The sequence below is a fragment of the Triturus cristatus genome, chromosome 4_2, assembly GCF_964204655.1.
Source record: "Triturus cristatus chromosome 4_2, aTriCri1.1, whole genome shotgun sequence".
NCBI classification, from domain to species: Eukaryota; Metazoa; Chordata; class Amphibia; order Caudata; family Salamandridae; genus Triturus; species Triturus cristatus.
This window is the reverse complement of record NC_140586.1, coordinates 844,522,925-844,535,768: the sequence shown is the minus strand read 5'-3', so window position 1 is coordinate 844,535,768 and position 12,844 is coordinate 844,522,925. Positions and strand designations below refer to the sequence as shown.

Genomic DNA, 12,844 nt, shown 5'->3' with positions numbered 1-12,844 from the left:
TGCAGGCTCAACGTTTTGACTACTGTCAAGACCTGTGATTAACATGCAGTTAGTGTGGCTTGCAAAGTTGCCTCAGGAAGGAATTTATTGACACAGTCGTGTATATCCAAGTTTCATCATTGGCAACAGACAGCAATCCACATTTGGTCCATTCCACTACAGGTTGCTCATGTGAAGAACGTGGCAACAAGCTGCTCACGGACTTGCATGCCCTGACCTCGGTTATGTGCCATGGCCCGATTTCCCAGATTCATAGGTAGCCGAGGTTCCAGCGGTATCTGTAAGCCATGCGTTAAGGCAATGTTGTACAAGACACAACAGGCTAAAACGATCTTGCACACTACTTCTGGGGAGTACTGCAGCACCCCCCCTGTACGGTCGAGACATCTGAATCGCGACTTCAACAGACCAAAAGTGCGCTCTATGATGGCTCGAGTCCGTATGTGTGCCCTATTGTACCTGCGCTGTGGTACAGTGTCTGCACACCTGTAAGGGGTGAGGAGATGTGGGGTGAGTGCATACCCAGCGTCACCTGAGTAGAGGGGAAAGGGCAGTTGGTTAGATTTCCCTCTTTTACTTGCACAGGACATGATCTATACTGTATTACATGCATTGTCAGGTGGGCCCTGTATCTAGCTTTATGATTCTTAAAGTACAATGGTTAATTTTGGGGGGCATTCAGACATTTCAAAAACACATATTCCTCCTTTCTAACGCTTGGTACTTACCCAATAGCCACATGTTGCCAAATTCTTCCGCAGCTATCCGCCGGGCAAGAGGTGACATGCGGAATATGAAGCTGTCATGGGTACTGCCGGGGAACACCGCATGCACATCAATGAACCTCCCTCTGGCATCACAGACAGCTTGCACGTTGATGGAATGCCATCGGTGTCTATTGCAGAAGATGTGTGCAATGTGGCGGGGTGGCTGAAGGGCCACATGGGTACAGTCAATTGCACCCAGCACACGTGGAAATTGTGCAATGCGAAAGAAATCTCGTGCTGCCCTTTGTCTCAGGGCCAGTGTCGGTGGCATATGTATGTGGTGGTGGGATCTTGCAGTGATGCATCGCAGTACCTGATGCAGGCACCGCGACTGGCTCGCCTGGGATATGCCCACATGGTCACTGGAGACCCTTTGGAATGAGCCAGTGGCGAAGAAATGGAGCGCTGATAGGATCTTGAGGTATGCTGGTATTGCATGTGAGCAGCAGGTCACGGAGTCAAGTTCCTGCTCCCACTCACATACCATATCCAAGATGATTTCTGGAGGGAAACGGTACCTGGCCCTTATATCTTGACTGGACATTCCAAATAAGTTGATCCTCTGTCTGAAGATCCTCTCTGCTCTGGCTCTGCTCCTCCTCAAGTGGTTTTGCTGCATGGCAAGTGGCAGTGCAACAAACACATTCAGTGACATGTTGAAAGGGTTTGTGTGTGTCTGCTCTGCAGTTATACGTGCTGCCGAGCTAGGATTGGCTGGAGTGTGTCAGCTGATGCATGGTGGGGGATGGTAGGGACTTGAACAGGTGTTTCCCCTTGGCTCAAATGATCAATGGCAACAATTAATGTAGTCTGGTCCCAATTCTGATGTTCCGGCCCGAAAGCGGGATTTCCGGCCCGAGGCCGGAGTTTCCGGCCTGGGAACGGATATTCCGCCCCCGGAGCGGACTTTCCGGCCCGCGTGCGGACTTCCCGCTCCGGACCCGGAAATTCCGCTCCGGGGGCGGAAATTCCGGCCCGAGTGCGGACGTAAGTTTAGTGGTCGTAAATGGATTCTGTGAATAGCAAAAGTCCTAAGTTCATTTTGTGAATCACAAAAGTAGTAAGTTCATTCTGTGAATACCAGAAGTACTAGGTGCATTCTGTGAATACCAGATTGGTACTAAGTTTAGGATTTAGTCTTAAGTTTGTTCTGTGAATCGGGCCCCCAGTGTTCTGCGGTGATGCTTTCCCCTGATGTGTTTTCCCATCTTGTTTTGGGTCCATTCTGAGCATGGAATTGTTCCCGTTGGGCAGTATTATATAATTTCGTAACAAGGCCCTGCCGCGTCGGAGACACCAGCAGGGTTTACAGCATATTATATGTCAGCGGTTCATCTGGGAATGTGGAATATAAAGCTTTGAGTGCTGCGCGCAGTCTCATATATGCAAACCTTTTCAGTGGGGTATGATGTGTGCACAGGGTGACATTGTTTTGCGATATAAATGTCCCATGTGGGAGGCAGAGCTTGGGCGTCAAGATGGCGGTCGCACTCTAAGAGTGCTCTGGACCCCCTCCATCATCCGCCTTACACCTGTCGCCAACAGCCGCCATCCACCTGCAACTCTTACGGATACCGACCTGCTGGCACCTCTCCTACACTTTGGGCCATTTTCTGGATTATTTGACGTCTTGGCTGGCCTATTTCCACTCCCCTGCCGTGGCCGCGCGCACAAAATGGTGGACCCGTCGGCGGCCCAGACCAGGGCTGCGGGTCTTGGGGGCCGGTGATCTTCCCTTTGAAGCTCCTGTGCAGGCGTTGGGAGTGGTGGTGTCCTCCTGCGAGCCGGTGCTGCCGAACATGGAGAGGGGCGAAGTGTAGCGGCGGATCCGGGGCCGCGAGACGGGACCCGTCACAGAAGCTGCGGATCATCTGGGAAGAACTTCTTTCCCAGCCGCTGGAGCCGGACACTGCTCTCCGGAGGGGGAATGGACCCGCTGCCCTGTACTGCGGTGAGTTGCGGCGGCCGGAGGTATATTTACCATAGCGGGGGCACAATAATGTCACCAATACTGACGGCGGGAGGAGCGGAGGGCTGAGGGCGGCCCGTCGCTCTGTCCACGGCCTGCTCCGTCCTGATGGCCTTGGGCGCTGCTGCCACCTAGTCCCGGGCTAACTACCGGACGGGTCCTGTTTCACCCATAACCGACTGACTCGGCCACCAGGATCGGGCGGCGGCGCATCAAAGGGGGGCGGGCTCAGAGGCTCCCTGGGCCCCCGCTGGGCCTCTGATCTGCCGCAGCATGGATACCCCTGCTCCCTGGTGAGGAATCGTGTTGCTGGGCGAGTCTCTTGCTGGCTCCGGCTGGGCCTCCCTGTCCCCACAGACGTCGACCTGTGATGCCCGACCCCCATCGGCTGCTCAGAGGGGTACGAGCGGCCTTGGGGCTGGCTGGACCTGGTGTGTGGGGGCGAGGGGCTTCTTCTCTGACACGGCCTCGCTCCCTTTGGCGGAGAGTCTGATGACCCTGGCCGCTGGATTGGGGACCGGAGTGGGCCCGGGGCCTAACTGGGGCCTGTCTGTGTTGGGAGGTGAGCCTCCTGCTGGGGGCTTCCTGGTGGAGGTGCCCCCTTGTTCCCACCATCGCTGACGAAGGGGCCCGAGGGGGGAGTTCGGCCATCACATCGGGTGGCGGACGTGGAGCGACCTAGTGCCCCGCCCCCCTCTCCGTTAATCCCCCACTATTTTCCCTCCCCTGGTGGTCCTGGGCCTGCCTCTTAGGCTGCTTTGAGCCCCGAGTGGCGCCCTCCCTGCCGCAGTTGCCCGGTTTGTCCTGGGCCTACTCCTGCAGGTTGCGGCGGCCCACCTGCCTGCATCGAAACACATGGACCTGAGGCCGTGTGTGGCTCCTTCCACACCAGCGGTGTCTGCTCCGGTGAGTGGGGTCTCGGGGTGGGGATCGGCCACTGCGTCGAGTGGCAGCGTGGTGGTGCAGCGTCGGTGCCTCCACCCCCCTCTTCCTTCCTGGTTGGGGTCCGCGCTGGGAGCCTGCTGTTGTAACGACCACCTGCACCGGCCTGGTTACCCTCCCTGTGGTCACAGATGCCCCGGACCGGAGCATTGACGGCCTGGGTGTTGGCCGAGCCCCTCCTTCCCCTCTCCCCCGGCGGACCCGTAGCTTATCTCTGCCTATACCAGATTGATCTATACCTTGGAGGTGATGGGCAGACCTCACGCCCCACAGAACCCTGTCCCCGCCACTCAAACTAAGATGGATCAGTTCACCATGGCAGATCGGGATCTTGGTGGGGGAGCACTGGCCGCGCCGGGACCTGCCGGGGGAGATCTCTCCACCACCCTTCAGGCGATAAGCACGTCGCAGGCATCCGTGGAGAGCAAGATTGGCGAAGTGAGGGTGAATGTGGCTTTTATCCGTCAAGACCTGCGCAACGCTACAGCACGCATCACGGAGGCGGAATCCCGTATTTCCACTACAGAAGACGACATTAACCAACTTAAGGTCTAGGTGGCCCGCCTCCAGACCTCGGAGCTCCACCGATGGGCAGAAGACGCCGATAACAGATCACGGAGGAACAACCTGCGCCTTCTGGGATTTCCCGAGGGGGTGGAACAGGGCCATGCCGACACGTTCGTGGAGACTTGGGTGCGCTCCTGGATGCCTCTTGCCCTGGTTTGCTGTTGAGCGGGCCCATCGCTCCTTGACCCCCAAGCCGCCACCTGGAGCCCCCGCCCGTCCCATAATCGTGAGGGTCTTTAACTTCCGGGACAGAGACACTATCCTCAGGCCGGCCAGGGCACATGGTCCACTGCAGTTTCAAAATACTAAAATCATGGTCTTCCAAGACTACTCCAGGGGGGTACAGACCAAGCGCCGATCCTATGACGAAGTCAAACAGAAGCTCCACGCCATGGGTCTCCGCTATGGTCTTCTCTTCCCGGCCCGGCTCAAGGTTATCTTCCGAGACAAGAATTTCTTCTTCGACAGTCCCCAGGCTGCCTGGACCTGGCTCACGGAGGAGCGGCCCCTCCAGACGAGCCCGGCTCCCGCCCGGCAGGCCCCCTTGCAGCCACATCCAGCCCTGCCTAGACCTCAGAGACGCCGGACCAGGTCTTGCAAGAAAAATGACCGTCGGAGGGCGGACTCTCGATCGCTGGGCGCGTCCTCTTCGGCCCCTCCCCCCTAGGCTCCGGCTCAGAGGTCTGCCTCCCCCAGCCCGGCTATCGCACTGACTGACTTGAGCTGTCTCCCTGGCTCCTCTAAAATCCTGCGATATGTCATGTCGGACTCAGACCTGTCCCGGTGCCCCGAGATCCGTAGCTCCGGCAAAGATGAGAACACTTGAGCGGGGCCACGCAGCTGGAACTCTGGAACTCTGTATCTCGCCTCCAGATAGCTTCTACAACAAGATTGTCCCAGAGTTACCCGCAACGGGGCTGTTCTGCTTCATGCTGCCTCGAGTCTGGTGACTTACTTTCCACCACAAGTTCAGGTTTTGCTTATAGTTCTGATAACACCGTTGTACTGACTGTAATGACAGCTGTTGACGACTCTTTTATCCGGATACATGGAGGGGGGGTCCATCTCTGCCATGCTCCTGTTTCGCTAACCGTTTTAGCTTAGCATTTAGCCTCCCTGTGGGGTTGTTGGTTTGACTTACTTTCTCTTTTCAGGGCGACAGATGCTTCCTTTTCTGAAGTATAGGGTGGGGGGAGTTGGGGGGCGAGGGAAGGGGGAAGACCGTTGTCTCCCAATAGTTTGTTGTTTTTAGCTGCCTACGGGCCGCTGTTCTCAGTTTTATTCTGTAGCTACATTCACTGATCCGCCTTTGACGCTGACACGAGATTCATCGTATCACACACCTTCCATCCACCACCCCAGGCCCTACAACGTCGTTTCCCAGGGGATCCGGGCCTCTTCGCGTTTGCATCCACCCATCCATGCACCGCTCACCTTGATGGCATCCATTTTCAGTAGGGCCCTCCACATCCTCTCCTGGAATGTCAACGGCCTACTTGACCGAATCAAGCGGGCTGCTGCCCTTCGTAGCCCCCACCGACACGCACCAGATGTCCTGTTTCTGCAAGAAACCCACCTCCTGGGCTCTCAATGCAACTTCCTTGCCAGATACAGGTTTGACAGGGTCTGGCACTCTGGTTTAACACGAGGTTCCAGGGGGGTAGCTATACTACTTCGGCGAGGGCTTCCCTTTACCCTAAAACGTGCTGAGACGGACACGAACGGCTGCTATGTGGCCCTATCGGGTACGATCGAGGGCCAACCCCTTAATCTCTTGTGTACATACACCCCCGCCACCATGGCCTCAACCCTCCGTCGCCTCACGCCGATACTTCCATCCTTCCCTCCAGGCCTGACTGTTGTAGGGGGCGACTTTAACATGGTACTCCAACCCATGCGCGACGCTACAGGTACTCCATAGGCCTCCCTCCTGGCCTCTGCACAACGTCTATCTGATGGGTCCTCTGCCTTGGGTCTCTGCGATGCCTGGAGGGTATGGAACCCCCGTAAGGAACAGTATACCCACACTTCGGTGGCCCACCACACCCACTCCCGTATCGACCTGTTCCTACTGCCTGCCACGGATTGTCACAAAACAATGAAAATGCCAATACTGCTAGCACATCAAAATTCTTTTAAACGTGCATTGAAGAAAACAATGACACAGCAACTGCCTATTCCATTGGATTTAATCCCAATATTTTTTTATTAATGCATAAAAAAGATTTGAACACCACAAAACATCTTTCAATTTTTAGTAAAACATATCTCTCAACACACCCTTTTAATCCTGACAAACAACGACAGCACATATTTATTGACATTCAAACCACAATTAAACAAACTCTCACTTCCCCATATATCCTGATTGATTCAAAACTTCATTCATTCTATCAATACACACACCTGTCATACCAACATATAACAATACCTCACAAATTTACAACAAAAATGCCAAGCAACAACTTTATGCAATAAACTGCAAGGCCATCAACACAAAAGATTTCTCTAAATCAAAAATATATACAATTTTGGTCTTGGATTGGCCTTAACAACAACGGTCTATGCGTTTCGAATACCTCCAAGTATTTGGGGATTCTCATCAGGACCAGAATAGCTGGAAAACAAGAAGGAGAAATATCCTTAACTTAGTAATTGACCTTAAGGACCCCTATCTCTGCAGCCCTCATCTGTTCAAAAACCCTTACCTTTTCAGATGCTCAATGATCAGCCGACCAAAGAACGTTTCAGTTTCTCCAAACTGTCGCACCTAAAAAACAATCATTCTGTCACAGTCTCATTCATTCAGTTGTTAAGTCTGTGTGAAACCACACTTATATAGACAAAATATAAAAGTTATAAGTATTTAGCTCTTACTTGTAGCAGATCGATAGTGGCAGAAAGCCAGTTGCAGATGGATATGATGATTTAACATATCTGTTTGGAAGACATATATATACCTCGTATTTAGTAGGGCCAAAACTTTGATGTAGTTCACAATATTCTATTTGTTCAAAAATGACCAGTACCTTATTTAATGTCCGTTTCTCCGCTGAAAAAACGAGTATGCTGGCACCCGCGGTGAAGGGGCGTGGCAGCTTAGTACTAAGAAGAAAAAGGGCTACGTTACAAATGTAGCGATTAAACGTTTTTCCTAATATTATTATTAAACACAACTAAATATGGTCGGTCACCGAGCGTGTTTATCCATAATTTAAGCTACTTTATATTCTGCCTGTCGTCCGCTTGAAAATAATTGCGAAAATGCCAGTGGCGTTCGGCGTCTTTCTGGAGAAGAACAGACGATACAATTCAATTAGCGCTTGTTGTTTAAAAGACGTGGCAGTTATACAAGCTGCTTGCACCGAACTCTTTCACGCAGTTGAAGAATTAAAACTATTCGCTGCTCTTACCTCAAATTACAGTATCAAGTTTGCAAACGGGTTGAAATGTTTGGCAGTTCGCCGTAGAATCGAATCACTAGCGTTGTGAGGGCGGGAACTATTTTGAACACGAGCGTGATTACATCACCGTCCCAGGAATTCTGATAATAGTAGTTAGGATTGGCCCCATACAAAGGTTCTTCGAATGCTTTGCATGATTTGTTAATCCTAACGTTTCATGCAGCAACTGCCTGGCTCTGGACTGTTATAATATGTATATATAAATGAATATCGACTGTGCAGTTAACTCCTCGCAGTAATAAACTCTGCACTGTTTACAAGTCATAAAACATGTGGGCGACTCAATATTACTTACAGTTTGCACATTTCTGAAAGTTCATTTAGCCCATTGTTAGCTGTATTGAATCTGATAATTAGCATTGCTTCGCGTTTTGTTAATTTCACATCCTTGATTTCCACCTCTAAAATCCTGTTCGACCTTTGAGATAACAGTCCATTTTAAATCTTTTTCTGTATTTGTGTTTGTCTGCCAGTGATTCACTAATGGGGCCGTTTGTACATTCTTTCGAATTCTAGGTTTGTGCTGTGAGATTCTGTGACGTACTTCCTGATTGATCTTCCCTATGTATAATTTCATACATGGGCACATAATCCCATACACTACATTCTTGGACTCGCAATTAGAAAACGTCTCGTGTTTCCAATGAATTGCATTATGGGTGGACAAGTCACCTTCCAACGTTGATTCACAACAAATGCAAGTTCCACATTTGTGGTGACCTTTCACTGGGGAGGCCCACATAATCGCGAAGGGTGGCTGTTTTTGATTTTGGAAGTGCTGCTCGCACTATCTGATTGGCGATGCTTTTATCCTTCTTAAAAGCAAAAAGTGGTGCTTCCTTTAGCGTCTTATCAAGGTTTTTTACCAGGTGCCAATTTTGATTGATGACCTTTTTTAACCAATTGGACGTCGGACAGTAAGTTGAAATACACACAATCCTTTCTGTGCTTGTTCTTACATTTCGCTCAAGCAAAGTTTCCCGTGAGGTGCACCACGCTCTCTTCACTGGTTTTTTAGAAGCTTTTTGGGATAACCCTGGTGTGAGAAGTTGGCCTGGTATATGCTGTTCACTAGTTCTAGTGACCACCTTGTACCATGCCAAGCAACCCTTATGGTGTGGTTGTAAGTCAACCTTTTCGGACTAGCTGCCCTAGTGGTAGCGTAGGCTAAGCAGTCTTTGAGGCTAAACTCGTGATGCGTGTTAAGCAAGCTGTTTTACCAATAGTAACCCCCTTTTATACCAATGAAAGGACACCACACAGATATATATTCAAAATATATATGTATTTATTTCTCAAAGTAACCCCTAGTCTCTTTATGAGCACAGGAGCACAAATCGTCAAACAAGATTATCACAGAATACACAGAAGTTGCACTTTATATGGATAGGCCCTGGTGGCCACTCGAATCATATACTAAAATAGTGGTATAAGTACCACGAACAGAAAAGGGAAAAGGCCTAGGGCCTCTAGAATCGCTGGGCCTACACGGAGCTAACTTCAGTTAGTGACCAGGAGGTCCACGGGTTGCGTGTGCAGAGCAAATAGTCACACGCGTGCTCCCATAGGTTTCAATGGGTGCGTAAAAAGTACAAAGTTACTGCAACGAGGATCTTCCGGGTGGGCTATGGAACTCAAGATTTGGAACACAGGCACTAGAGATGTAATACTACACTTGGGCACAGGAGTGCCAGCTTTACCTCACCCACAGGAAGCGGGTGCATAGGCCTCGAAGTGCGTCGGGTTTCATCTATCTGTTCCGTGGGGCCTGAAGACAAAGATGCTGCAGGCGGCCGGCCCGGAGGAGATGCAGTGGATCCAAGAGTGGATCGGAGATGTTGAAGACCTGTAAGCAGAGGGGACAGTGTTCACAGTCACTAGCCAGTGACCAGCGTGGCACCAGGTGGGTACCAGGCGATGTCGGGTGCAAACAGGAAGAAAGGTGTAGCTTGTCTCTGCAGCCACGTGGTCCCTGAAGGTCGACGACGTCCAGGAGTCGAGTCACGAGCTGTCCCACGCAGGCTCTCGCTGTCGGCGGTGTCGGCGACTTGATCGAAGCAAACAAGCCTTGGCAAAAGCAATTGTTGTAGGAAAGGAGATAAGCTGATGGCTCTGACCAGCAAGGTCAGAGGAACTGCTCCTTTGGAGGGGAGCAAGGGCCAGTCTGGAGCAAGCAGACCAGCAGTGTTTTTCGTAGATTTCGTCGCCAAGATGGCCACTAGCCAGCGGGCCAGCAACCGGTGAGGCGCGTCGAGTGGCAAAATGCAGAAGGGCCCCACGCAGATCGTGGAGATGCTGGAGGGCTCACCTTTGGTGCAGATGCTGCTCGAGGGTTGGGCTTTTCAGATCCCAAAGCACAACTTGGAGGGAGCCTCGGTTGTTGCACTGGTCAGCTTGTCGTAGTCGTTCCAAGATGGCTGGCTCCACGTGTCTCGGTGCCTCCACGGGTCTCCTCTTTTCAGGGACTGTGGATCGGGCGGTGAGAGGTCTGGAGGTCCAGGTCTTGTCAGTCTCTGGGCTCGGGCTCCGGCGGGAGGCGGCGGCAAAGCAGACGTCGATTCGCTGGATGGTGCTTGCGTTAGCAAGGTGGTCACTCCCTGACCACAGGGGAGATTGGCTTCAGTCCTCTGTGCGGCAGAGCGTCGAAGTTCCCGTCTTCTTCTTAGTTTTAAGTTGATTCCAGGATGTCTGAAGTCTTAGGACACAGCTCCTACCTTTAAGCGGATTCTAGGGGCCGGACTACCTGCTAGGTCCCTCCCTAAGGGTGGGACCAGGAAGGGGGGTGGTTACACCCCCAATCCTTTGTCCAGCTCGCCCCAGGCCCGGGACTCGTGTGCCCCAGGACCGGTTTGAACTGGCATATGCCCCGAGGCTCCTTGTGAGCCACAGGCATGTCTGGTTTCTTTCAAGCCCTACCTGACCAATACACAAAATCCTGTCTGGGGTGGTGCACGCACCTCCCCTGGCAGGAAACCCTTTGTCCACACCTCCCAAGCTGGAAGGACTCCCAGCAGCAGGAGGGCAGACTTGTGTCTGTGGTGGCAGCATCCATTTTGTGGAGCTGAGGCTATGTCTGATTTTACCCGGGTTTCAGGTACTGTACATGTCCTGTCCCTCTAGAAGGGTGGAATGCTAACCCCGTCGCCAGAATTGGCGAGGGGTTAGTATTCCAATTCGTATGACACCTTACTCGACATGTTTTGATAAAGCCAAACCAGAGTTAGCATTTAACCACGAGGTTCATAATGCACTTAAGAGTACATGGTATGACGATATCTGGAAACAGTAGAAGGAAGTTGTTCCGACCACTGCAGACAGGCTCAGCTCATGCCAGAGCACTATCTCACGTGGAACCAAGCACTCTGCCTTCAGGATTGTTAAGGCCTGCCATAGGAGTGACTTATAGGTTACCAGGTGTCCCATTTACGGTTAGGTATAGGTATACTACACCTAAGTAAGAGGTGGTTACACCAACTTACCCCAGCTGAGTGATCAGCCAGTTGTGTCAGATTTGTTAGGCCAAGCCTGGGGTGGCATAATACATGCTTCAGCCCCGGGCAGGCCTTGGGTACACCAATGCCCTGGGTACCTAGTGTACACTGGTACAGGGGCTGACAGGGTGATCCACTTCCAATTGGTTATGCACCTAAGGTGCATAGTTTTAATTTAGTAGAGAGAACAGCAGGCTGGGGGTCTGATTGGCAGGCCCACAGCCTCAATATGTCAAAAACCAGTGAAGCAAAAAGCAAAAATTTGGGGTGACCATAGGATAGCAGACCCTACTCTCCTACACAACCCCCCCCCAAACGCTGGGACATTAAACTAGCCTTGACCAGTCTCGTCTTCATGTCCTAAGTGGAAGTACCTGGAGAGACCATCTGCATTCCCATGGTCAGTACCTGGCCGGTGCTCCACTGTAAAGTCCATACCCTGTAGGGAAATGGACCACCTAAGCAGTTTGGGATTTTCACCCTTCATCTGATTTAGCCACAAGAGGGGCTTATGGTCGGTCTGAATCTTGAAGTGAGTGCCAAACAAGTATGGCCTCAGCTTCTTCAGGGCCCACACCACAGCAAAGGCCTCCCTCTCAATAGCTGACCAATTCTTCTCTCTGGGGGTCAACCTTCTGCTAATAAAAGCAATGGGTTGGTCTTGACCATCTACATTAAGTTGTGACAGCACAGCTCCCACACCCAACTCAGAAGCATCTGTTTGGACAATAAACTCTTTGGAGTAGTCAGGACTTTTCAGGATAGGTGCAGAGCACATGGCCTCCTTCAGGTCATCAAATGCCTTTTGACAGCTTACTGTCCACTGAACCTTTTTGGGCATCTTCTTGGATGTCAGATCATTAAGAGGAGTCACTATGGACCCATAGTTCTTAACAAACTTCCTGTAGTACCCAGTCAAGCCCAAGAAAGCTCGAACTTGAGTCTGGGTGGTTGGAGGGGACCAGTCCTTGATGGATTGGATCTTACTCTCCAGTGGTTGAACTTGGCCTCCACCTACAAGGTGGCCCAAATACACAACCTTACTCTGCCCTATCTGGCACTTAGTAGCCTTGATAGTGAGGCCTGCCCTTTGCAGAGCCTCCAGAGCCTTCTTCAGGTGGATCAGGTGATCCTCCCAGGTGGAACTAAAGACAGCAATGTCATCAAGATATGCTGCGCAAAAGTCATCCAACCCAGTAAGGACTTGGTTCACCAGCCTTTGGAAGGTGGCAGGTGCATTCTTCAGACCAAAGGGCATCACCACAAACTGATAATGCCCACCTGGGGTTGAGAATGCTGTTTTGGCCTTAGACTCCTCAGCTAATCTGATTTGCCAATAGCCAGCTGTTAAGTCAAATGTGCTCAAAAACTTTGCAGAAGCTAGTTTGTCTATGAGCTCATCTGCCCTTGGAATAGGGTGTGCATCTGTCCTGGTGACAGCATTGAGTCCTCTGTAATCCACACAGAACCTCATCTCTCTCTTGCCATCTTTGGTGTGAGGTTTGGGGACCAGAACCACTGGGCTAGCCCAGGGGCTCTCTGAGGGTTCAATGACACCTAATTCCAGCATTTTATGTACCTCAGCCTTTATACAGTCCCTGACGTGGTCAGGTTGTCTGTAAAGTTTGTTCTTTACAGGCAGAC

The 12,844-nt window shown here is 51.5% G+C and overlaps 1 long non-coding RNA gene across 1 annotated transcript; it reads right to left on the bottom strand.

The window, feature by feature from the left end:
• Window positions 1-7,120: 7,120 nt before the first annotated feature.
• On the bottom strand, window positions 7,121-7,780 carry LOC146835234 (uncharacterized). The gene is made up of 3 exons (XR_014960394.1): window positions 7,659-7,780; window positions 7,275-7,350; window positions 7,121-7,182 (listed from the first exon to the last, which is right to left on the bottom strand). It is a non-coding gene; the product is annotated as an uncharacterized LOC146835234 (long non-coding RNA).
• Between the last annotated feature and the right edge of the window lie 5,064 nt (window positions 7,781-12,844).